Source organism: Mus caroli, chromosome 13 (genome assembly GCF_900094665.2).
Source record: "Mus caroli chromosome 13, CAROLI_EIJ_v1.1, whole genome shotgun sequence".
Classification (NCBI taxonomy): domain Eukaryota; kingdom Metazoa; phylum Chordata; class Mammalia; order Rodentia; family Muridae; genus Mus; species Mus caroli.
Genome location: NC_034582.1, coordinates 24600120 through 24625028, shown reverse-complemented (window position 1 = coordinate 24625028; position 24909 = coordinate 24600120). Strand labels below are relative to the sequence as shown.

General features: G+C 43.3%; 1 long non-coding RNA gene across 1 annotated transcript; it reads right to left on the bottom strand.

Annotated features, from left to right (window-relative positions):
- Nucleotides 1-9905: 9905 nt before the first annotated feature.
- On the bottom strand, nucleotides 9906-22067 carry LOC110308700. Its single transcript, XR_002379601.2, has 4 exons — nucleotides 20334-22067; nucleotides 19847-20016; nucleotides 15469-15505; nucleotides 9906-10287 (listed from the first exon to the last, which is right to left on the bottom strand). It is a non-coding gene; the product is annotated as an uncharacterized LOC110308700 (long non-coding RNA).
- Between the last annotated feature and the right edge of the window lie 2842 nt (nucleotides 22068-24909).

Here is a 24909-nt window from a genome sequence, read left to right as displayed (position 1 = left end):
GGAGGAGGAGGAAGAAGAAGAAGAAGAAGAAGAAGAAGAAGAAGAAGAAGAAGAAGAAGAAGAAGAAGAAGAAGAAGAAGAAGAAGAAGAAGAAGAGGAAAGAAAGAAAGGAAGGAAGGAAGGAAGGAAGGAAGGAAGGAAGGAAGGAAGGAAGGAAGAAAGAAAGAAACCCAGGAAACACAGACTTGAAAGTGGAATTGAATATTTGATATTCTACAAATTCTAGTTCACTCTTCTATTCTGAGTGTCTCCTCCCTTCATCTCTGACAGTATCTCCAAGTTAAAAGTAGAGATTCTGGGAGAGGGGATATAGCTCAGTAGAAGAGTGCTTACCCAACAGGTGTGCGAGCCTAGCTGTGATCCTACTGCCTCTGAAGGGGAAAAAAGTCAAGATTCTTTGACTAAGGCTTCTGTTTATGGAAGAATAGGTATATATACACAAAACAAAATTTCATCTAGCCAAATTCATGACATGATAGTATCGTTTGAAACAACAGAGATGGAACTACAGGGTATCACATTAACTGGAATAAGCCAGGCAGAGAAAAGCAAAGGATGTATATTCTCACCAAAATGTGGAAGCTAAGAAAAGTTTATTTCATCGAACAGTAGGCACTGGAGAAAGGGAAATGGGAGTAAGGAGGGATTAGAGGAAGGCTGGACAATGGGTATCAAAATATGCTTATTAACGGCTAGGATAAAAAGATGAGAATATTTTTTAATATTTATTTATTTTATTTTATATGAGTAGCCTGTAGATGTCTTCAGAAGAGGGCATTAGATCCCATTAAAGGCGGTTATGACCCACCATGTGGTTACTGGGAATTGAACTCAGGATCTTCAGAAGAATAGTTGATGCTCTTAACCACTAAGCCATCTCTCCAGCTAGATGCTAGTATTTTTACGTACCGTGAGGTAGCTATAGTTTATTTCATACTTTATTTGCATTTTTATGTATTCAAGGCAACTAACCATTTATTTCATATTTGGTAAGGAACTTGAGAAATTCAGTTTCCCAACATACCTGGACATGGTGGTGTGCACCTGTGATCTATCTATCTAGCACCTGAGAACCCAAGGCCAGACGAGTACAGTGAGTTTGAGACTAGCTTCAGATACACAGTAAATTCAGGTCCATCTTGAGCTAGAGTACAATCCTGTCTCAATTCTCCATCCCTCTGAAAGGTTTACCAACACAAATGATAAATGTTGCATCAGAGAGATAGCACAGTCATTACAAGCATGAAGACCCGAACTTGACCCCCAGAATGCATGGAAAAATGGGATGGAGGTGTGTGATGGCCTATACTTGTAATTCCAATGCTGGGGCAGTGGAGAGAGTCAGATCTCTGAGACATTCTAGCCAGCCATGGTAACCTAACGAGTTAGCCAATGAGAATCTCTGTCTCAAAGGAAATGGACAGTGTCCCTGAGCATGACATCTAAGGTTGTTCTTCCACACATATGTGTACACTCACACACACATGTATGCATACACACGTGCACACCCTAAACACAAACATACACACATACATACATACATACAAATGTGCATTTTAAACATAGTAAATATTTGATCAAGAAATGCTAATTGCAAAAAAAAAAAAAAAAAGCCGGGCGTGGTGGCGCACGCCTTTAATCCCAGCACTCGGGAGGCAGAGGCAGGCAGATTTCTGAGTTCGAGGCCAGCCTGGTCTACAAAGTGAGTNGCAGATTTCTGAGTTCGAGGCCAGCCTGGTCTACAAAGTGAGTTCCAGGACAGCCAAAGCTACACAGAGAAACCCTGTCTCGAAAAACCACAAAAAAAAAAAAAAAAAAAAAAAGAAATGCTAATTGCCCATATCTGACCATGACATTAAATACATGCATTAAATGATCACAGTACTTCACATAGATATGTTCAATCAAACTAAATTAGAAAGGAAACACAATTAAATGCTGCTGAAAACAAAACTCGAGATTCGTTTCTATGATTTAATGATTAGTTTCTAGTCAGGGTCCAAACAGAGAGACAACTTTATTGAATATGTGTGTGTACCTTATGATCCAATGAGCTCTTAGTCCCCTTTTAGAACTGAAAGATTGGGTTCGCTGCATAGCCATTGAGAGTTATCTCAGGGCAGTATATCTGAGAAATCACGTACAGCTGTCCAAGAGGTTCTTACAATGTTGTCTCCAATAGGTGGATCAGCACCATCTGGGTCTAGATCATTATTAGGCTTTAAGCTCCATCCAGACTTCCTGACTCTAGAGTCCTGTGAATGACCACAGATGCTCATTCAGGTATGAGAGCCACAAGACTATCCTCTGTCATGAGAGATCCTGACTTGGGCATCAAGGCTGGTCCCCACAGCAACAGCCAAGGCAAAAGAGGACCCTAGTTTTTCCTGTGTCCCTCTCAGGCATGTTTAGCACAGAGCTTTTTTTATTTTATTTATTTATTTTTTTACCTTTGCAACAAGATGTACTATAGGTACATCTTCATTCCACCTCAAAAATAGGTGGATCCAGACTATATTGTTCAAAAACTGGAAAACCTTCTAAATACCCTCTATTTAAGATCCTGTGGTAGTCAGAGTGGCACAGCCAAGCCAACGGGCTGCAGAATACACAGAGGCAAGAATGCCATAATTTTCATACTGTCTATCATCTCTTTGTTTTTATCAGTGTTTTGTAGTTATGACAAAATACCTGAGACAACCAACCCATCAAGAGAAAAGATGCACTGATTTATGTTTAAATGAGTTTAGGTCCACAGTTTTTGTTCCAGTTCTTGATTTGACTGACTCTCACTGAGTGACATCAAAGCCACTCCCACCACAGTTCAGAAAGGAATAAAAGGTTAGAGAAAGGGAACAAGGTCCTATAATCTAATCCTCTTTCGGGACCACCCTCCAGTGACCTGGGGACCCACACATGAAGACCATTGACTAATCATTCACCCCTTTCCCAAACCAAGCTGAGACCACGTGCCTTTGGCGGATCTGTAATGTCCCTATACCTTCAAAATGGGCTTCTAATTCTACAAGGGACGCGGGAGAGTGACTTCACGTGATAGCAGGTCAGCAGTTCTGCCATTTGTACTCACAAGCAGAGATCGGCGAACCATGAAGGCAATGGCCAGGTTCATCCTTCTTCTGGAGGCTGGCTTTATCATAGAATGAGATCCGGCAACACTTTGTAGCCTGCACCCAACCAAGAGATTGTTACTTCACCTGTGCACACTGCTATTATTTGAATGTGCCGCCCTCAGTTGCCTTTTGTGCTCGGGAGGTCAAGAAACACTGCATAACTGACAGCTACTGAGCTTAGCCTCTTCAGAGCTGAGGCTGTGTTCCATTCCGAGAAAGCCACAGCCTGGCTTTGTTCCTGGCAGAAACAGACTAAGACAGGCTGGCTTGTAGGACTTTTGTACACACTTCCCCAGCCCAGCAGGGGCAGCTTTTATTTTGGTCTCTCAGTCTTGATCCCTTGTGGTCTCCCTACCCCCAGCCAATGTCTTTGCCTGTTGATTTACCCTCCAGCTCAGGGTTATTTTTTCCCTACTTCCTAGCGGTGCTTGGGACTAGGCTCTTGGATAGAAAGAAAATGTGTATCTTTTCTTTAGACCTCCAAGGGCTGCGTGGTAAATAAGAAAAGCCAAGGGGGTCTGGTCTCAAGTCCACTCACTTTTGTCAGTCAGGGAGTAAGTTTGCTCCCCACAATCTTCTGGCTAAGAAGGGGTGGGTGGCTGCTCTCTTCCCCAGACCTTTCATGTTCTCTTGCTCCAAGAGTGGGGTGTGCCTGTCAACACTACAGGTGGGTCCACAGCTAGCGCCAAGCGAGCAGCTGCACAGCCCTGGGACTTTGAGCTGTTAGCAGCTCCTGACTTTGTACCCCTGCCAACTCACACACACCTGGGATTTCAACAGCTGCCGGCCTCCGGCCACCCCCTTCTCACCATGTGACCTAATCTTCATTCCACCTGTTCCTCTTCGGGTGCAGCCAGGCCATCCCCACCTGGCCTAAAGACAGCCTGGGGAGATTTGTTAGGCCTCCCTCATTCGTGCCTGAAATAGCCAACTCCCATTAATTTCATGGCAAATTATGAAAGATTAAGGTTTACTATGGAGTAAAACCAGACTTGACAATTAATCAGCTTGGTCATTTGGGGATCAAATTAAATTGGACCTGGATGCTAAAATGAAATCGAAGTCTCTCTTCTCGAATGGTCTGGGCAACAGCTGAGAATACAAACTCAGCCTGTCCCCATTTTCCTCTTTGCATACAGACGCCAATTTATCATTGTAAAACAGAGTAAGGAAGAAAGGTGCAGGCTAACATTCGGGTCTCTGGTGTGACTGCAGGGCTTCTGTCTGACTCATGAAACACTGATTTTGCTCTTTGTTAGTCTAAGAATCCTCTCAGGAGCAGGGGATTCAAAACTCTATACAAACCAGATCTTCATTCTTTTCTATTAAGATTTGAGTTGTCATACAAAGAAGTCGGCTTCCGTGTGCATGTGTTTAGTGTGGAGTATGTAAGTGTATGCATATCTGTGGGGTGCACTTGTGCCTGTGTGCCTGGGTTGGAGGTCAGAGGTCAATGCTGCATGCTGCTCTTTGCACCTTACTTTTCCTTCTGAGACAATGCCAGTCACCAAATCCATAGTTCTCTATTTCGGCTAGACAGCCTGGCTGCTGAGATCCGGAGAACTATCTCTTTCTACCTCTCCAGTGCCGGAGTAATGGGTATATGTTGCCATTTTTAGCTTTTATGTTCTCTCTGGGGCCCAAACTTAGATCCTCAAGCTTGCATACTGGGTCACCTCCCCAGGCCATTGTGACATTTTCATCTACCACTGTACTTAAATCTCATTCATCCTCTCCCTGACTCCTCCCTCCCATCTTGCCAGTATGCTCTCTCCTCCTAAATAGTGTCCTGATCCGATCTCACAGGATCCAGCAAAGAAGGTAGGCAAGCTATTAATATAAACATTAATTCTCATTGGTCCTTAGTAAGTTTGTAGAATATGTGATGGTTAGTTATAATGGTCAGCTTGACACAATCTACAATCACTTGAGAAAAGAGTCTCAATGAGAGATTGTCTAGACCAGGTTGACCTGTAGGCATGAATGCTTACCTTGGGAAAACCCACCCACTGTGGGTGGCACAATTCCCTAAGCAGGGCGTCTTGGACTATATAAGAATGCAGAAAGCAAGCTTGCACACTAACTCGCTTGTATTAATTCATTGTTCTCTGCTCTTGACTGTGGTTATAAAGTCTTCAGCTGCTTCATGTTCCTGTTGCCATAACAGACTATAACCAAATGAACCCTTTCTCCCATAGGTTGCTTTTACTGGGGTCTTTTATCACAATAGCAGGAAATTAATCTAAGAGGAGGGAGCATCTGAGTGGTGTCTTTGTGCATTCTCTGTTGGGATAGGCACTATGGAGTAACTACAGTAGGATATTGCCTCTAACTGTGCTAGGCATTGTTTTTGCTCTATATCTGCGCCAAACTTGGGCATGAATAGAGTCCAAGGCTAAAGATGGCAATCACCTTTGGAAACTGCCAACAGACATAAATAACTCTGCTGGGTCCAGCTTTTCTCAGGGAAGTAATAAAAGCACTCTGGTAGTTAATGGCAATATACAGGAAAACTCTTTTTCTGGCTCTGTCGTGGCCTTGTGACTTTGGATATGAAGTCCAACCATGAAACCACTGACTTTTCAAGTGTAGTTTCTTTATGGTGGTGTTCCTCCGTCAGTAAGTACTAAGCACTTAGTATGTGCTTGGTGGGATTCAATGACACTTCTCTGAGTCATAACACTGCAAAAATGTTGAAAAATAAGGAAGAGAAAGCAGGGTCTGTAGTCTAGAACCACAGCTCTCATTTCAAAAGGGCATCATTTGTAAATATCACTGGATTGGCCATCAAAGCTTTGGTGTGGTTTACAAATTTGACAATTCTTTTTTTTTTTTTTTTTTTGGTTTTTTGAAACAGGGTTTCTCTGTATAGCCCTGGCTGTCCTGGAACTCACTTTGTAGACCAGGCTGGCCTCGAACTCAGAAATCTGCCTGCCTCTGCCTCCCAAGTGCTGGGATTAAAGGTGTGCGCCACCACGCCCGGCAAAATAGCACTTGATTAGAAATGTTCCCTCCAAGTAGACAGAGAGCCATCTGTGCTCTCACTTGTCATTTTCCTTTTAGAAGTTCAAGGGATTACATTACTTTAGCTCCTTGCATTTATATCAGGCCATAGGGCTGGTCTTTACCAATGAAATGGGTGGAAAATTGAATTTCCTATCTGACTCGAGCATCTAATCACTCCAGTTCAGCTGGACCTCATTCTCTTCCCTACCTCAGCACCATAAAAAAAAAAAAAAAAAAAAAAAAAAAAAAAAAAAAAAAAAAAAAAAAAACCCTGTCTTAAGAAGGAGGCTGAGCCATCTCAAAGGGAGGCCTTCTCTGAAAAGTCAAGGGCTCTGTCTGAAGTAGTCTTTGTTTGAATAATGATAATGGGCTTTTGGTTGCTCTAAAAGTTACTGGCTATGTGGTAAAAACCTATCCTTTTAAGACAGAAAAAAACATCTTCTAAAGAACCCTCAGTCCCCCAAAGAATTTATAATCAGTCTCAAAGCAAACAATGGATCTTTTTTTTTTAAAAAGTTGTCTACCTCAGCATTCTAAAGAAGACTTGTTTTATTTTATGCATATAAGTGTTTTGCTTGCATATGTGCACACCTGTTGCTTACAGAGGCTCTGTTAGAGGCTCTCAATAATAACAGACTTTCGGTTGCTCTTAAAGCTACTGGGATGTGGAGGTGGTTGTTACTGCAGAATAATATAGCCTGTCCTAAAGGGTGGGCTACTGAGCGTTCTCACTGACCATGAGTAAACGTGGGATGTGTCTGCGACTGGAGAGAATCAATACATCTTATTCTGGGTGAACTGACACACCAGTCACTTCAAAGTGTTCGGTCGTGCTCAGGCATCTTATGTACAAGAAGTCTACGACACTTCATTCAAAACATCTCATTGGTTATGTGACACACTTTCCACATTTCACAAGAGATACATAAGAATTCAAGTGACTTACCCAGCATCACATATAAGTAGACATCATGCTACCAAAGCCCAGGGGTCTTCTTTAAACTAATTGCTTCCCAGGAGGCTGATCTAGAATATTCCTTCCTGCTGATACAAGTTCACATGTACTCACATGAGGCCCAAGCCAGTATTTGTCACTCCTTCATTTAAGTATGTCTAACCTTAATCAGGACTGGGTTCTAAATCAATCTAGAGTTTCCCTTTAATGTCAAAGAAACCATCCTAAGGATGGAGAGGGAAAGATTAACCCCATTGTATGGGGAAAAAAGATCCAGACGGTGGGTCAGCAGAGCTGTAGGTAAGTGCAAAGCATGGGCAAGATTCCTTTTTTGTTTATTTGGTTTGAGGGTCTCCTGTGGCTCCATCTGGTTTCAAACTAGTGGAAGCTGACTGTCAACTCCGGGTCTCTACTCCCTTTGTCCAAGTGCTGGGATTACAGACACAGCCACCATCCCTGGTTTATACAGGGCTATGACTCGAATCCAAAGCCTTGTGTGTACTAGGCAAGAACTCTCCCAACTATGCTGCATGCCCAAGGCAAAAATCTCTATAAAGTGAGGTGCATCATTAGTTTGTCAATTTGATTGGATAAGGAACACCTTGGGCATTTCTGAGGTACACCTTCGGGTGTGTCTGTGAGATATTTCTAGAGAAAGCAGATGGGAGAAGACCCACCCTGAACGTGGGTGGCACCCACATCCGTAGGCCCTGTGGCAGTGTTGTTAATACTCAGGCAAACTCTACAGAAACCAAGCAGTTGTCTATTTTTGATTGATGGAAAATCATGGGGTTTGCTTTTAAGAACTACTTGGTGTGGGGGAGAGGTGGAGCCTGGCTCAGTGGTTAAGGTCACTAGCTGATGCTGCAGAGGACTGGGTTTGGTTCCAAGTGCCTCCATGATCACTCAGAACTGTCTGCAACTCCAGTTCCAGGGAATCGCATGCCTAAGCCGCAGCAAGCTTGCACAAATGCAAGCAAAACACTTACATCTGTGAAATGAAATAAATCTCTTTTAAAATACTGAGGTAGATAACTTTTTTTTTAATGATCCATTGTTTGTTTGAAACTGATTATAAATTCTTTGGAGATCGAGGGTTATTTGGAAGATATTTGTCTGTTTTCAAAAGATAGGTTTTTACTACATAGATGAGACGAGCCTCGATTTTGTGGTACTTCTCCTGTCTCAGCTCTCCATGTGGTAAGATTCCAAAAGGTGGCCATCACAGCCAGCTCCACCCTTCTTCAAAATTATCACAAGTTTGCAGCAATGTTGGAGCTACTGTATGCATGGCTCTTGATCGGGACCATCTGGGAGTGTGTGTGTGGCCTGTTGTCCTCTCACCTAAAATATTTTAATGTACGTACATTTTTTTCCTACCTTCAAGGGACATTCTTCAGTAAAACCACAGCACAACCGTCAAAGTTGGGAAAACTAATACTGGGCACATTGCTGCTTTCAAACCTGCAGGAGAGGGAGGAATTAAAATTCCACCAGTGGTCTCAGAAATGGACTTAGAGCAAAAGGATCCGGTCCCCAGAATCTCACATCCCTTCCAAAGGAAATTAGCATAAGGATGCAGGAGGGAAGACTATGCCCTTCTGAGTCAAGGCATCACCATAACAACTCAGCCTGAGAGAGCAGGGCAGGGCAGAGCAGAGCAGAGCAGAGCAGAGCAGAGCAGAGCAGAGCAGAGCAGAGCAGAGCAGAGCAGAGCAGAGCAGAGCAGAGCAGAAGTGACTCCCTGGGCTTTCCCCAGCTGGCTAGGCATCACAGGCATGAATAGCCAGCAAGCGCTGCTGTGCAGCTTATGCCTTTCAGTGATGGGTAACTTCATTTTGTACCCCTTAGGTGATATTCAGGTTCATTTCCAAAGTCAGGGTTCACCAGGCACGGTCACTCATCTCCCCTCCTCTGTGACCTAAGAGTTTGGAGGTGCAGTCCCTTGAGGACACAGATTCCTCATGCTGTTTATTCTGTGTGTAAAGGTTCATACCCACTGCATCACTGGTTGAGTTAAACTATCTATAAAATAATATATCACAGTGTTCAAACTGGCCTGGCTTTGGCCAGGTGCAAAATATTCAGGCCGGCTTCCCTGCTCTTTCCATGACCCTAGCATTCCATGATCTTTCCTTAGTCTCTTGTGCAAACAAGCTTTCCGAGATGGTCCCTAAAGAAGCTGGACTAAACCTTAGAGAAAACCAAACTTGACTATCTCACTTAAATTAGCAGCTATTCAGTTTCTTTTGTGGTGGAGACAGGGGAGTAGGAGTGGAAGATGAATCCTCACACAGTAGCCAGGCTGGCCTAGAACTCATTATATAGCCCAGACTGGCTTCAAATTTAACAAGAGTCCTTCTGCCTCAGCCTCCTGAGACTCAGGGTGATAGACATGGCATAAATATGTCTGGTTTAAGAATGTCATTTCCAAGGATAATTTTGCTTGCTAAGAGAAATTGAGTTTATTTGTGTGTGTGTGTGTGTGTGTATTTGTGGGTACCAGAGGAGACTAGAAGAGTTGGAGTTACTGGTGTTGTGAACCATGCAACCCAAGTGCTGAGAACTAAACTTCCTGAAAGCAGTAAGCACTCAGATTTGTGTTGAGTGCTGAGTCTCATTTAAAAAAAAATATTTTTGAAGAACTTGATAGAAACACCTCCTTATTTATAGAAGGTCCGTGCTGAAATATGAAATAGCATAGCCAAGCATTTGCTAAGTAGCCAATGGCTACTAATGTAGTTTCTCTGCCCCATTCACTGTGTGCATCTCTCTTTCTGTAGATTTACCAACACATAGAAACTATAACTCGATAACAATCGAGTCTTCCTGTTTTAATTTCTTCAATGGCCACGTAGAGACATATCCACACACACCCGCATACAATGTGTACCCACAAACACATGAACATACACGCACATATGTCACATATACACATGTAACAACAGCAATAAAAAAAATGGGAACAGGTGGCCTAGGTTGTTTCCTTGAGATTGGGCACTCATACCACCACTCCAGGTAGGTGCCATGTCTGTACTTGATAAAAGAAAGAGAAAGTAATATGGCCAGGAAGACCAGTCATCGTCAGTCACGTGAATCCACAGTCCCGCCTCTCATCAGCCTCAGTAGCTACTGAACAATGAGTACTTTTAATTTTCTTGTCCTCGGGACATGAAGATTTAATGTTCCCAGCACCTGTGGTAGAGGCAGGAAAGAAAAAGCAGTTAGAAACCAGTGCCGGGCTATTCCGTGGTTATCTGCCACAGATCAGTCATCTGATAGTTCTTTCATTAGGAATAGTCCTTCCATTAGGTCATGTGAAAACCTTCCTAAGTCTGAAGAGATCTGAGAAGAGAAATACCCTCTTGCCTTAGAGATATAGAGACTTGGTTGCCTCTGAAGCCTGAAGACTATTCAGTAATTTTGTTAGGTATATGATTATTTAATTCACTAATTCAAAGCCCTCCATTCTTGACCCCTCAAAGTACCATACAGTACAATAAAAATACAGGATAGAGCCAGTGAGATGGCTCAGCAGGAAGGTGTGCTCGCTGCCAAGACAATCCCCGGGACCCATGTCCCAGAGAGAGAGAACAAGTTTCCATAACTTATCCTCAATTCCTGATCCCTATATGGGTACCATGGTCTGTGCACCCACACAACACAGACACACACATACACACACATATACACATAGATAGATAGATAGATAGATAGATAGATAGATAGATAGATAAGGTTAGATAGATAAATGTAATAAAAAAATACGTGGGATTATGGGCTAGAAATACAGCTTGGGTGGTGGAATGCTTGTCTCGTGTGCAGGAAGCCCTGATTTCTATCCTTAGCTCCACATGAGCACGGTGATGCGTACCTAGCACTGGGAAGGTCATCTTGGTCTACATAGTAGGTTCAAGACTACGAAACCTGAAACCCTATCTCCAAAATGCAAAATGTTCTATGTATACAAACACACACACAGAGACTTATACACACATACATACATACACACACACACACACACACACACAGACACACACTCACTCGAGAATCACTGGCCATACCCGATCCCAGTCTTCACCAGAAACCTCAGGACAGGTACGTGGAGAATACCTGGTCTCATTCTGCCTCCCACTGCAACATAGACTTCCTACACCAGGATCCATAATGGCAGTGGCTCAGCTTTCCCAGACAAGCCTCCATATCCCAGGTGGCAGGAGGGAGACATTGCAGTGCGGTGAATGTGTACAAGGCATGCGTGCAAATGTGGTGCAATCGTGTGCACCAGCACCCTGAATTATATAAACCCTCCAAGGTCCAGGTCACACACTTGTTCAAAGTTCTTTTAGGGCTGGAGAGGTGGCTCAACAGTTAAGAGAACGGACTGCTCTTCTAGGAGCCCCACTTTCAATCCCCAGCACCCACATGGCAGCTCACAGCTGTCTGTAACTCCAGCTTCAAGGGCTTCTGACACCCTCGCACAATCATATATGCAGGCAAAACACCAACAGACGTTAAATAAAATCAATAACATTTTAAAAGTTCTTTTAAATTGTGTTTATTATTATTTACTTACTTAGTATGAGTGTGTGCCTCTGTGTATGTGTGTGTGTGTGTGTGTGTGTGTGTGTGTGTGTGAAAAAGAAAGGAGAGAAAGCATGTGTTATGCCATCCATGTCTTATGTATGTATATGTATGTATGACTCCTTACAAGAGTCAGTCTTCTCCTTCCATCACGTGGTTCTAGTGATCAAACTCCAATGTCCAGCTTTGTGGCAGGTATCTTTTTCCACCATCTTGACAGTTCATTTTCATTTTTGTTTTGTCTAGGTTTTTGTTTGTTTGTTTGTTTTGTTTTGTTTTTCAACACAGGATTTCTCTGAGTATCCCTGGCCATCCTAGAACTCACTCTATAGAAGACCAGGCTGGCCTTGAACTCAGAGATCTGCCTGCCTCTGCCTCCTAAGTGCTGAGATTAAAGGCATGAGCCACCATCACCCAGCTGCTGTCCCCACCTCCCCCGACACCTTCCCCGCCTTTTTTTTCCTTAATTTTTTCTGATTTTTTTAAAAAAGAATTACATTTTTTTATGTATTGGCAGGGGTAGGGGTGATGTGAACCACAACATGAATGCAGAGGCAGAGGACAACTTACAGAACTTCCTAGAACTGGTTCTCTCCTTCCACCACGTGGCTTCTAGAGATGGGAGTCAGGTTATCAGGTTTAATGGCAAGCACCTTTACCTGCTGAGCCTTCTCTCCAGTCTTTTTTATTTTATTTTTCCATCTTGTACTTCTAGATTCACAGAGGGAAACATGATAACATTTTGTTGTTTCTGTGGAGGTTTTGGCAGCTAGCAACCCCTCTCAGCCAACACCAGGCTCTGTGTCACATGCCATCCATAGTCTTTAGCTCGTTTCATAAAGCCAACAGATTTTTATTGAGCATCTACTTAGGAGCTGATGTTCCACATATTGGAATATTGGAAGTCTGTAGTATGGTGAAACATCCCCACAGTACAAGGTAGCTGCTATGGCTATATACATGTTTGTGTGCCTCTGTGTGGTATGTGTGTGTGTGTGTGCATGAGGCTATGGGTGGGTGAATACCTAGATACAATGCCTTTGGATTGGAGGCCAGAAGTTGAAATCTGATGCCATTCCTTGGGCACTGTTTGCTTTTTTTTTTTTTTAAGACAGAGTCTCTCATTGGTCTTGAACTTGCTAGGTAGGCTACAATGTGGTCAGAATGCCCCAGCTCCACTTCAGTTGTGAGATTAAAGTCATATTCTACCATGCTCAGCTTTTTCACATGGATTCTGAGAATTGAACTCAGAATGTGAGTCTGACTGGGCAAGCATCTTACTGACTGAACCATCCCTAGCTCTTAGACACATTTTTTTTAAGAGATGAAACCCAGAGACAGCAAACAAGTAGCATCTTGAAGTCACACAGCTCATCTACAGAGCTGAGTGGGACCTGCCCTGCTCAGCTCTGAATGCCACATTATTTATTTATTTATTTATTTAGCCTAATATCCTGCTGCCACACTCCTGGCAGGTGACCTTATCAGAAAGATCCATCCTCAGTACTGAGTGACATCTTTTTTTTTTTTTTTTTTTGACACTACAATTCATGAACATTGGTGAAAGTATTCCTAACTGTGGTTTGTTTGCTCCTTGTAAGTCTAATGGGACGTAAGCAGAATGCTTGAAACAAAAGTGAGATAAGGTGTCCTGTCCTCTCCTTTCACACTGTTCGCTAACAAGTGAAGTCACTCTTAGATGATGCTTGATTCTGAGGTAGAGGCTCAGTGGCAGGGTGCTTGTCTGTCATGGAAGAGCCCTGGCTTGGATCCCCAAAACTGAGATATAAACCAGAACAAGAGTGACAGCGACTAAGCACCTAAGATTACCACAGGAGACAAGGACTGACAGAGTCAACAAATGTGCATGCTCCCTGGCTTCCGGGATTGTTCCTATGGTAGAGCAATTAAATTACTCTGCTAATTATCACAAGTGGCCCGGAGAAATGTGGCCAGAGCAAACTGGAGGGTTTTACAGAGAAAGCCACTATCTTCTTACCTGCTAGTCTGCCAGGACAAGGAATAAACAGAAGCAGAGAATAGCAATCTTTAGTACTTCTCTAGAAGAATCAAGCAAGACAAGAATGTGGCCATCATTCCAGACAGCAGAGGAGCCTAGAAAGTTCAGAAAAAGAAGGTGGCAGGAGCCAAGGGAAGGACAAGACCCTCATGTCATCTGGGGCCTACCTATGGTGAGGGAACAGGGTAAGGTAAGGCAGGAGGCTTGATATTCGATTCCACGTTCCAGAAGAGTCCACAGACTCGTGGGACACCAGGAATGTTTCTAGAAGGTTCCAAGTTTAAATGATTTTATTTCTTCCAGAACTCCTCTGAGAAGAGTCTCAATATTATCCACTGCTTAGAAAAGAAGAATTACGGGCTCATGGAAGTCAAGGCACCTTGCCAAGTTCATACACCTGACCATTGAGCACAAAATGGGCCTGTGTCCTGAAGCTATTGAGAAGTTGCCAAGAAGTGGGAGCTGGGTTTTGAAATGAGACTCACCTCTGTTTATTCTAGTACATATCTTCACCCTTCTAGAGAATTCTCTGATAATATGTATAACTGATAAATATTCGACTCTTTCTCATGTAGAAATTTATATTGTTTGTTTACACACTTAATGATTACCTCCTCAGCGTATCAATAAGGCAATCAAATAATTGAAATCCTCTGGGATGAAATAGATTATAAATGGAAATTTGTACTTAATGGACAATTATACTTAATGATCAATTAGCTTGGGTAATTTTTCTCTCCCACCTTTCTCTAATAACATTTTGTCAGAGATAAATAGAAGTACCAGACACTTGAAAAATACAAATATAGAGAATGATACACACAGAAAACCTTGGGTCATTCTGAGTCTTAAGTTCAGTTTGTTTACGGCAAGTTATCCTAAGGAAATGATCACATGCAGATTTGGTACCCAGTCTGTTTCTACTTTGAGGTTTTTGTCTTCCATCCCTCTGAATTATAGAAAACAGCCCACATATACGCTTAGGTAAGATCGTTCCCAGTTGGCTTCTATACACATATGGTCACAGCCAATGTCTATGCTGAGCTCACATGTCCTTGCTCCACAGGGGTCCAGGGCCTTTCCTGGCATCCTTAGTCTCCTATCTTGCTTTATCCCTGTAGGCTCTGTTATCCCAGCCTTGTGAGGAACCACATCTTTTTTCACTATCTCAAAACATCCCAGGCCCTCTGCAAGTTTCAAAGTCTCCATCATCTCCATCCTGCCTGTGAGTTCCCATTGGCTGTGCTTCCTGTCACTCACCTTCTCAGGGACAGGTTTTTGATAGCAAGAGCCTGCTGCCTTGTTTCAGGGACCAAAGCATCCAGAAGGTGGATCTAAATCTGCACTGGAGCCCTTGGAAAGTACAGGGAAGAAAGACATCTGTGGTCTTAAAATAAATCTACAGCCTACAAATCAGGCAATTTAGTCTCAAAATATTCTCAGTAGCGTACACTAATATTTGAATAAGTCACCAGACTACATCTATAATAGTGAGCACTAGAGAAACGTAATGCCCTACTAGAGGGAGTATCCACTGGGATAATACACAGCCATTTAAAAAGTCAAAAAAGCTGTAGAGTTTAAGAAGCATACCCTTCTTTCAAAAGGCTTTTCTTCCAGTTTCTGGGTTTTTTTGTTTGTTTTAGCAATTTATTTTAGTTCGCTTGGAGGGGAGTGTGTGCCAAGTGGAGTGTGTGGAAATCAGAGGACAATTAAAACTTAGTACATCAATGTTATGTGTTAGGGATATACCTCAGCCACAAAGTGCTTACCTGACATGCAACGAGGCCCTGGGTTCAACCCTCAGCACTGCCAAAAAAGCAAAAGTAAAAGTCAGCTCTTTCTTTCCTTGCACTGTTGGCAGTGAGGGAAGTCCTGTGTGCTCTGTGTTGTTTGACCAAGGGCACAGCCATGCCAAGGACCACAACAAGCCTCAGGACCTGGCTCCACGTTCAGCTGTATGCAATGGCTCCCAGGTCAACTGGATATAAGAAACTCACTGAGCTTTCTGGAGTGCTGTGGTTTCTCCAGTAGAGTCCATCGCTTCTGTCTGTGTGTCCAGTCTGTCTGATCCAATCGCTTCTGTCTGTGTTTATTTTACCTTCACTCCCTCACCACCACAGTCAGGGCAAACCCTAGGAGCTGTGCAAGAACACAGCACACCACGTGGGTCTCAGAAATCCAACTCAGTTTGTGAGGCTAAAGGCAGTGTCTTTCCATGCTGAGCCATCTCACCAGGCCAGTCTTCACTCACACACACACACACACACACACACACACACACCCTGTACACTCCTGGCTCTCTCACACATCATGAAAGTCCTTCCCTACATGTGTGGACACACAGGCCACGTAGGATCCTTTCCCATCTACCTGTCAGAACTAGGAGCACATGCATAGCTTACTCTTGGGATGATGGTCCTTGGGAAGAAGCCATTGAGGCAACCTTAGACTCTAGCATCTGAACAGGCAGAGCATCTCAGGCTCCTTAGACATACCTCTGCTTCTTCCATTCACTCTTTTGACAAGAGCCACATTAGGGCAAGCTGAGTCCCTAGGAAGTCTGGTGCCTGGCCAATGGTCCCTTTGCTAGGTCTAAGGGATGTGTTTTCCTGGTATAACTTCAGCCATCTGCTGTTTTTCCAGGGATTAAAAAGCCTAAGAAAGGGCTGGAGGTATCATTTAGTGATAAAGCACTTGCTTAGTAGGTAGGGGCTATAGGTTCAATTCCTTGCAGAGAAAGAAAGAAAGAAAAAGGCACCCAGAATAAGTGAGGAGAGAGGGTAGGAGGTAGGGAAAAGAAGAAAGGGAAGAGGAAGGAGAAGGGGAAGGGGTAGGGAAGAGATGAGAAGACCAAATCCCAGAACTCAGAAGACAGGGACAGGCAGATCCTTTAGAAGCAAGGGCAAGACCATATCATATGACTAAGTGTTGTTCCTGAATGGAGATGCTTTGGACCACCGCTAGCAACAGACGCTGGTGCCTAGGAAACTCATTAGATGTGGGAAGCCCAGGGAAGGTTTCTTTGGGGGGCTACACTGACCTGGAGCTTAGAGAAGTGTGATGTCACTTCAGGACAGGGAGGAGTGGAGACCCCTCGCCCACATGAACGGATCCAAGAGATGAATGAGTACTGATGACTTGAGACACAATTCTCAATCACTTATGTTTTAATTAAGGTAAAAAAAACTAATTAATGAGAGGTCATGGGATTCTTGAGTGTTTTGTTTTGTTTTGTTTTGTTTTGTTTTGTTTTGTTTTGTTTTGTTTTGTTTTTTGTCATCTCCTGTAACCATTTCCATGAAATTCATGGAACAGTGACTTGGGGGACATGAGCAAAGTTGCTCTCTTGTATCTGAAGCGGGAAAGACAAGTTGAGAGAAGGCAGAGAGGGCAGGTGTGGAGAGAGTAGCAAGGAAGAGCATCGAGAAGGCTTTCAGCAGGAAGGCTGCTGGTGGCTCAAGAGGGTTCCTTCCCGTGGGCCCAGGAGCAAGAGCAGCCCTGGGAACTGCTGAAGTGTGCCTTACCCCTGCTCCACCCCAGTACAGTGGCGGTGCCTTTGCTAGCAGTCCCAGGGGTCCCAGGGCTTGGTGGATGAAGTCTGGCCTGTGAATGGAGACTTAGACTAGGGAAGAGCCTAGGGACACTCATACTTGAATCAGTTTCCCTTTATCAAAAGCTGAGGGACTTTTGCCCTCCAGTTTAAAACTGCAGGCTCCTGAAGGTTGCACCATACATTCATGATATGTGCAAGAGGTACTTTGTGCCACGTGCTTTCTTCTCAAAAACTCTCTGTCCTGCTCCAAATTTGCTTAAAGGAGAGCACTGAAACCTGTAAACTTTGAATCTAGCTAAACATCTCAGCAGGCACAGCCTCAGGAATGGAGTGTGGTGATGTCTGCAACTTGCTTTGAACTGCATCTGAAAATGAAGAACATAGATGGCAGAGTAAAAGCTACAAAGTGTATTTATAGGCTCTGATGTGTGCATGGTTATTCATACTTTTGTGTTCTTCGTGTTTGAGATTTATCATAATGCAATAAAGGAGAAAGGTTTTACTATAGAAAACAAGTTATTTAAAAAGAAAAATCACTCTATAGACACAAGATACCAACCTCAGGCCTGGAGGGATAGTTCAGTCAGCAGATAAAAACATATACTTCTCTTGCAGAGGACCCAAGTACGGTTGCCAGCACAACGTGCATATCACACAACAGTCTGTAACTCCAGGGAATCTGGCACACTCTTTTGACCTACACTCATGAGTACATACCAACACATTATAGACACAAATGCCTAAAAATAATTTATCTTAAGATACCAACTTCTTTTGACCTTACCACCGTCAGAAACAGCTCACCAAAGAATGGAAGTGTCGTTCTTATCTGCTTCTTATTCGTGCCTGCCTTTTTCTCCCTCCCAGACTAAGGCTGCACAAACATAGGTATCTGATAAAGACATTTTTCACTACTACTCACTTAAAAATCATGGAAATATACTGTGCTATTGTTCTTGTAAGATAATTCAATTAGAGAGATCCAGCCACGAGGCTTGATGACAGAATATCCAGTCTGATGATCTGTGAAATGCATCCACATAACTTCGCTAAAAGTAGCTCACAGATGGCTCTGTGCAGATTAATGTATTCTCTAGGAGAAATTTCAGGTCAGTTCAATTTGGGTTTCTGCTCCAAGCTGGACTTTAATAATGAAATAGAATGTAGCCTGCATTCACAAAAAGATGTCCAACACAACCAATTAATAAGGGGCCAAATTTACACATTCTGTCTTAGAGTGCGATCCATTTCCATTTCTGTAACTTCTATTAGTGGGTTTCTGGGGGATTTCTTTAAACTTTCAGTCATTCTTCCTAACTGTAGTTGAGTCTCTGGAGTGCTGGTACCTTACAAGCATGGAGACAAGGCATTATTGGCACCTGTTTTTTGCTAATAAAAAACCAACCACAGCAACAACAACAACAAACCTCAAACAAAACTGGAAATATACAGTGGAGCCATTTCTAGTCTTAGGTTTGACTTAAATGAACCCTGCTGACACGTATTTCCAGCACCTCCTTGTTTGCAGTTGTGAGCCGTTATAAAGTTGCCCATTATCTCTCACTCAGCCACTGCATCTAGAGCAGTGTGAAACATATCTGTGAGAGTGACAAGATGTCACTACTGGATTAAAAATTACATATGGAATTTATGTGTAAAAAATGCTCACTTATGCATAATCACTATGGTAAGTTTGTAAAGAAGAATTTGGCTATAAAGAAGCAATGGTATCTAAAATCTTTAAGGGACTCTGCAGTCCCATGTTCCTAGAGGCAAAGCAAGAGAAAGTGCCATTATTAGCAAGCAGCAGCATACTGTAGGAAACCTTACAGATATTATACATGAAACACTAATATTCTTGTACCTACAGACTAAAGAAACCACACCCACCCTCATTTTCCAAGATTCTGATGTCTAAATCCTCTTATTAAAAAATAAGCTCCCAACTTGCTATTCTTACCCAATAATGAAAATCGGTTTGTTATGGGTCTCCCCAAATGACGAACCTGGTTTCCAATTATTCTTGGATAATTTGAAGGTACTCATATCTGTTAAATTCTGAACAGAAAAGCCAATCGGTTCACTCCATGACTATCCTGTTCAGACTCCAGTTCTTCAATAGCTTTAAGGTGTCAGAAGTTAAATCCCTTGCTGATAAGCAAAACTACGTTTTAATTACAAAAAAGGGAAGGAGATGCTGGCATGGGCGTAGTGTGGACTTTCACATACTCACAATAGAGCCTCTTTCCGGAGCAGGCTACCTAAAGCAGCATTGTGGTAACAGAAGTGGTAGCCAGCACACTGCTTACTGCTTTTAAGCAAAGTGTTCAGTACATAAGGCTGTTTCCCCCTTTCCTTAAACACGATTAAAGCCTTGGATGCACTCAGAAAGAAAAAATAGAAAGGGGGAAAAAAACCTACAATATTTAAGTCATGTTTCAATATGTCATATTTTAACACAAAGTTCTAAGTCTGCCCCAGCATGGTGTGAACACAATGGGAAGAAAAGGCAACATCAACAGCGCATTCCCACTAACATCACACAATAAGGATCACTCATGCTTATTATATAAATAACTAGAAACACAACTTACCTTATGACAAGGTAGGGGCAGGTAGGGGGAGCATACAGTGTGGGTAAACCAGGTGAGTGAATTACCACGGAACACATCGGGGCTGAGTCTCAAGCACAATCCCAAGGTTTTAAGAGAGGGATTTGGGACCTTCTTCTCAAACAGTTGTCATACATACCTCCGGTTCCTCCCTGAAATATTCAAATACTGATTGGCATGCTGTCTCCATGCTATAAGGACAATTCCAGAAACCCCAGTGTCTGCTAAATGATTCCGCTCTGTTCCCCAGGGAGGATGGATAGCCCGTGCCACCTCCTCAGAATGGCATAGTCACCCCAAGATGAATGAGCAGGGCACTCTGCCAGACAGAAAGTTCTCTTTAGCACAGACTTCTGTGCCCTGAGCAGACACAAACACAGCCACGTAGCCTAAAAGCCTTGATGCATCAAGGAATCAGGCACACAGCCTTTCTGAAAGAGCTACGTGGAGTGGCTGCCGGCTTTACTACCTGAGATTCAATCGGAGAGGTTCTTAATATTCCACAGGGATCACAAATCCAGGAAAAGAATTTCTATGGAGGAAACACAACACAACACAACACACGCACATGCACGCACTCATGCACGAGCACGACATGCGTATGCACACACACCCCATCCCAGCTGGCTTGTTAAACCTTTCTCCCAGCACCAAATCTGCCCTCTCCTCAAATAGACCCATGCCTGTATATTTTAAAATTTAAGAAGTGTATAAATTAACAAGTCACTGCTTGCCATTTTCCCTCAAAAGGCATTTAGGACAAAGCATTAGGAAAAAAGTAAAAATATAAAAAAAATACAAAGATGAAAAGCCGATGAAAGAGACATTGTAACTTAGAAGACCGATCTCTGCCAGACTGTGTGAACCAAGGTAGCCCACACAGTACACCACTTTTGTTCTGTCTTGAGAGAGATCCAAGGACAGGGCACCAGCAACACACAATGGGTATTTAAGCCAGTCAGTCTTAGCAAATTAGGTAAATTAGAGATCATTCGATGGCATTCTATTGTTGCTATTGTAATCACAGTCATTTTCCCTGGTGACGGTGCTTCCTGATGAAGTGCAGTCCTCAGAGTGTAATTGTGAAAGATACTGAACGATTCGGGGGGATGCGACATCTGCTTTTAAAAGCTCTTCAGATTCAAATTGGCATTTTACTTTATCTTCTAAAAATTTATTAGAGATTCAGCTCATGCCCGGTTTAAATGGGAAGGTGAAGGCAGGGTAGTTTCCATCTATGAATTATTCAATCTCTGCCTGGCAAGATTGCCATCCATGAACGGATGCGCTGACAGTCCCTTCGCACAGCCTCCATTACGCTTGTCATTTTTATTTCTTTATCTACGATCTCTTTCTCAGTTACCCGGCTACTCCCTTAGGGCTTGGCTTCACAAACCCAGTATTTCAAATTGGCAATAACCACAGTGTGCTGCTTTCTCCAATCGGCGTCTCCACAGGCTGTCATTTTTCTTTTTCTTTTTCTCCCGCAAATCATTAAAAGCCACATCCACAATGATATCTCTTAGGCTCTTTGGTTTGATGAATTTTACACACACACACATACACACACACACACACACAGAGAGAGAGAGAGAGAGAGAATCGCTGCAAAAAAGAATTATGCTCTTCTAGCATCACAAGAGAAGTCAAGCGTCCTTTTTTGTTGTCAGAGTGACCCATCCTGGGAATTAGCATAGCATCACACAGGAGGGAGCCAAGGCTATTGCAGGCTTGCTGGCATCCTGATTTGCAGCCCAACTTGATGAAGGCTCCAAGACTAATCCAGACCATTGTGTGCTTAGCAAGCACAATTAGTTAGGAAAATAAGAAGTCATTAGATGACCGAAATTAGACTGTCAGTCTTCCAGGCTCCACCTGCACACAGACCAAAGTCCCAACGACTCTCCACTTGATGGCTGGTTGTGTCCCTGCTAGCCGACAGCTGTCCTGCATCCAGAGAGGACTAAGATTGAGTTAGGCCAATAAATCTGGTTTCTCCTTTAAAGCATGATCTAACTGAGGAGTTTGGGGGGGGGGGTGTTACACCAGTCCCATGACCAGCCTGCAATGGGAGCTGGAGAGTCCCACAGTGCCAGTGTGATGAGTTGCCCAGGTCTGAGTCAAGACAAATCATGCCAAGATCATCTCCTGAAGGTACCATAGCACGGCATGAGAACCCGCCTCCCCACCTCCAAGCCTACTCCCATACAAGGTGGGCAAGCAATTGAACGCCACCACTGCCAGTTTGCTCAGCAAGCTCCAAGCAGTACCTGCCCAGCTGAGAATTCACGCTGCCATGTCAGAAGCCACCGTGAACATTCAGACTGCATCTCAGCTCCTGGCTACCCAGAGGTAGTGTTCTTCCTATCGGAGAGAGGCAGTATAAGCGGCAGCAGGAAAAAAACAAAAAACAAAGTTTACAACTCGATTGCTTTGTGCCTAGCTGTCTGCCTCTGGTTTGCCGCATCTCGACTGGCAATCTGCAGAAGCAGGAGCTGGCATCTGCAGGAATGCAGTATGACACAGCAGTCAGCTGACTTGCAGGGTGTTATCATTCAATGTCCTGAACAGGATCGGGACAGTTTCTAAGGTGGTACTAGGCACATGACCCTGGACATCAACAGGGTCCTGCAGGAGGCTGCAGGACTGTGGGCTACATCTGTCCAGCTGGCGATCATTTCTTCCATGTGTTTGTGCCAATGCAGTTTTAACTCAAGACTGAACGAATTATTTCCATCCTGCTTTTTTTTTTTTAAGCTGACAGGCCATTCCCGAAAATGACTTGACTGTTCCATGAAGAAATGGGTTAAAACCACCACTGTCCATGTCGCTTGGGTTCCTCGCAGTGTGTGTGGAAAAATTCTTGCTGGTGTTTCCGTTTTAAAAACTCTCTTCTTTCTCCCCTACCCCTTCTATTCTCCCCCCCCCCCTTTCTTCTGTCCTTAAATCAGGTAGAAATTGTCTTAAGCTATAGGGATGCTATCATGAACTCGTAAATTGTACCTAATACATTGGTTAAGTGCAACGGAGAAAACTCGAAGGTAAATTAGTTTGGCAGAAGCCGTAAATAATGGTCATCGTTACGAAGCAGCACGTTCACTTCTGTTGTGAAACTCCATGTGCGTCTCAATTAATGTGACAATGGAGCCAAAAGCTTCATATGGGTACTGCCCTAGCGGTTTGAGGAACTGCTAAAATAAGCAAGCAGTCATTATCAGGCATTTGTTTAACGACTGTAATCCTACTGCATTAATTTAACTTGCTGTGATGTTTAACAGAAAGTCAATTATAAATCTGAGCTAAAAAAGAATAGCGATGGGAGAATTCGCATGGCACCGTCCTCTAAGGGCATAGCCTCTAAACAGAACTTCCTGTCCTCATCATTTAACAGCACTCTGAATGGGCTGTTTGCTCTACTGGAGCAACCCACGAGCAGCTCCTCCCAGGTCAGGCTCTGGGATGCTGAGCGGAATGGTATAGACCCATTTTAGGACATGCCTACAGGTGATTGTGCTAAGGACGTGTGCGTGCATGCCCTGGGGTTTTGGTGATCTTTTCTCTGTTTCCCACTTATGAATTTTAGTTTTCTATTTGCTTCTTGCAACATGAATCTCACTCAAAAGAAAATGTTTCCAGACAGCAGGCAGAGGAGTCAAGACTAGATGAAGAAAGCCCTCCATGTAATTATAGTATTAGATGGCATCTGGATCCCACTTTTGTGGTTTATGGAGAAGTGCTGAGAAGTGTTACCTAGGGAGAGTAAAACCTGGACTCAGTTGCCCTTTTCAGCTCATAGTAATAGAGTTGAATGGTTTCTTAGATGCACCTTGCTAGCTCAGTTGGTAGAGGGATTGCCTTACTTGAACTAAGCCCTGGGTTTGATCCCTAGGATTCCATAAAACCAGGTCTGATGGTCTATACCTGTATTTCCCACATTCAGGAAGAAGAGGTGGGAAAATCAGAAGGTGAAGGTCATCCACAGTTATATAAAGAACCTGAAGGATGACCTGGGCTATCTGAGACAGTGCAACAAAAACAAATAGGCAAATTGCTAGAAGATAACCTGCTGGTAGGGAGCAAGCCCTACATGGTACCCATCCATGACTGTTGGCTGACTCCTCAGTAGTTACTTGAATTGTTCGAAAAGAAAATTCAGTTTCTCTCAAGGTGAGGGTCCCTGATGGTGGAATCATAACTGAGGGGTTCAGGGTTATTAGGGAGGTCAATTCTCCTGCTTTATCCTGTGTGCCCGGGGTCCTGACCTGCTGGTGGTCATAGGGAAGACTGAAGCTAAAGCAGAAGTCAGGAAGGGTGGTGGTCAGTGTGGGTCCTTGTGGCAGTGCCACCCTCATGGCTCTTACCTCCCTTGAAGACCTCCTACTCAACGTGGTGATTTGTTTTTCCCTTAGGCCGTTGTCCAGCACAGAACTGAAACATTGGTGTGGTTACAAACCTTCCTCTCAGTTTAATGGTTCCTCATTGTTTCAGCTTCTCGGGTTTTATATTTAAGTATACAAGTGTGTGTGTGTGTGTGCGTGCGTGCGTGCATAAGTGAATGTGTATGCATGCGTGTGTGTGCATGTGTGTGTGTGTGTGTGCATGCATAAGTGAATGTGTATGCATGTGTGTGTGTGTGTAACCTGGAGGTGGGTGTCCAGTGTCTCCACCTTATTTCTGTTGTTTAGTTTTTTCCTTAGAATTTGTTTTAAAAATAAAAATTTCATTCAATATTTCTGATCATAGATCTCCTGCCTCATCTCTCCCTATATCCTCCCTACTCACCCAACTCCCTGCGTTCTCTCACTGTGTCTCAGAAAACAAACTAAAAAATAAAAGGAAACTAAATAAAGCACAAAAAAGTCCAAACATACTCAGGCAATGCTACTTACACACACACACACACACACACACACACACACACACACCAACACCACAAAATCAGAAACCATACTATAATCAGCAGAAGACCAGTAATGCCCAAAGAAAGCAAGAGGATATAGATAAATAAATAAGGAAGAAAGAAAGAGAGAAAGAAAGAAAGAGAG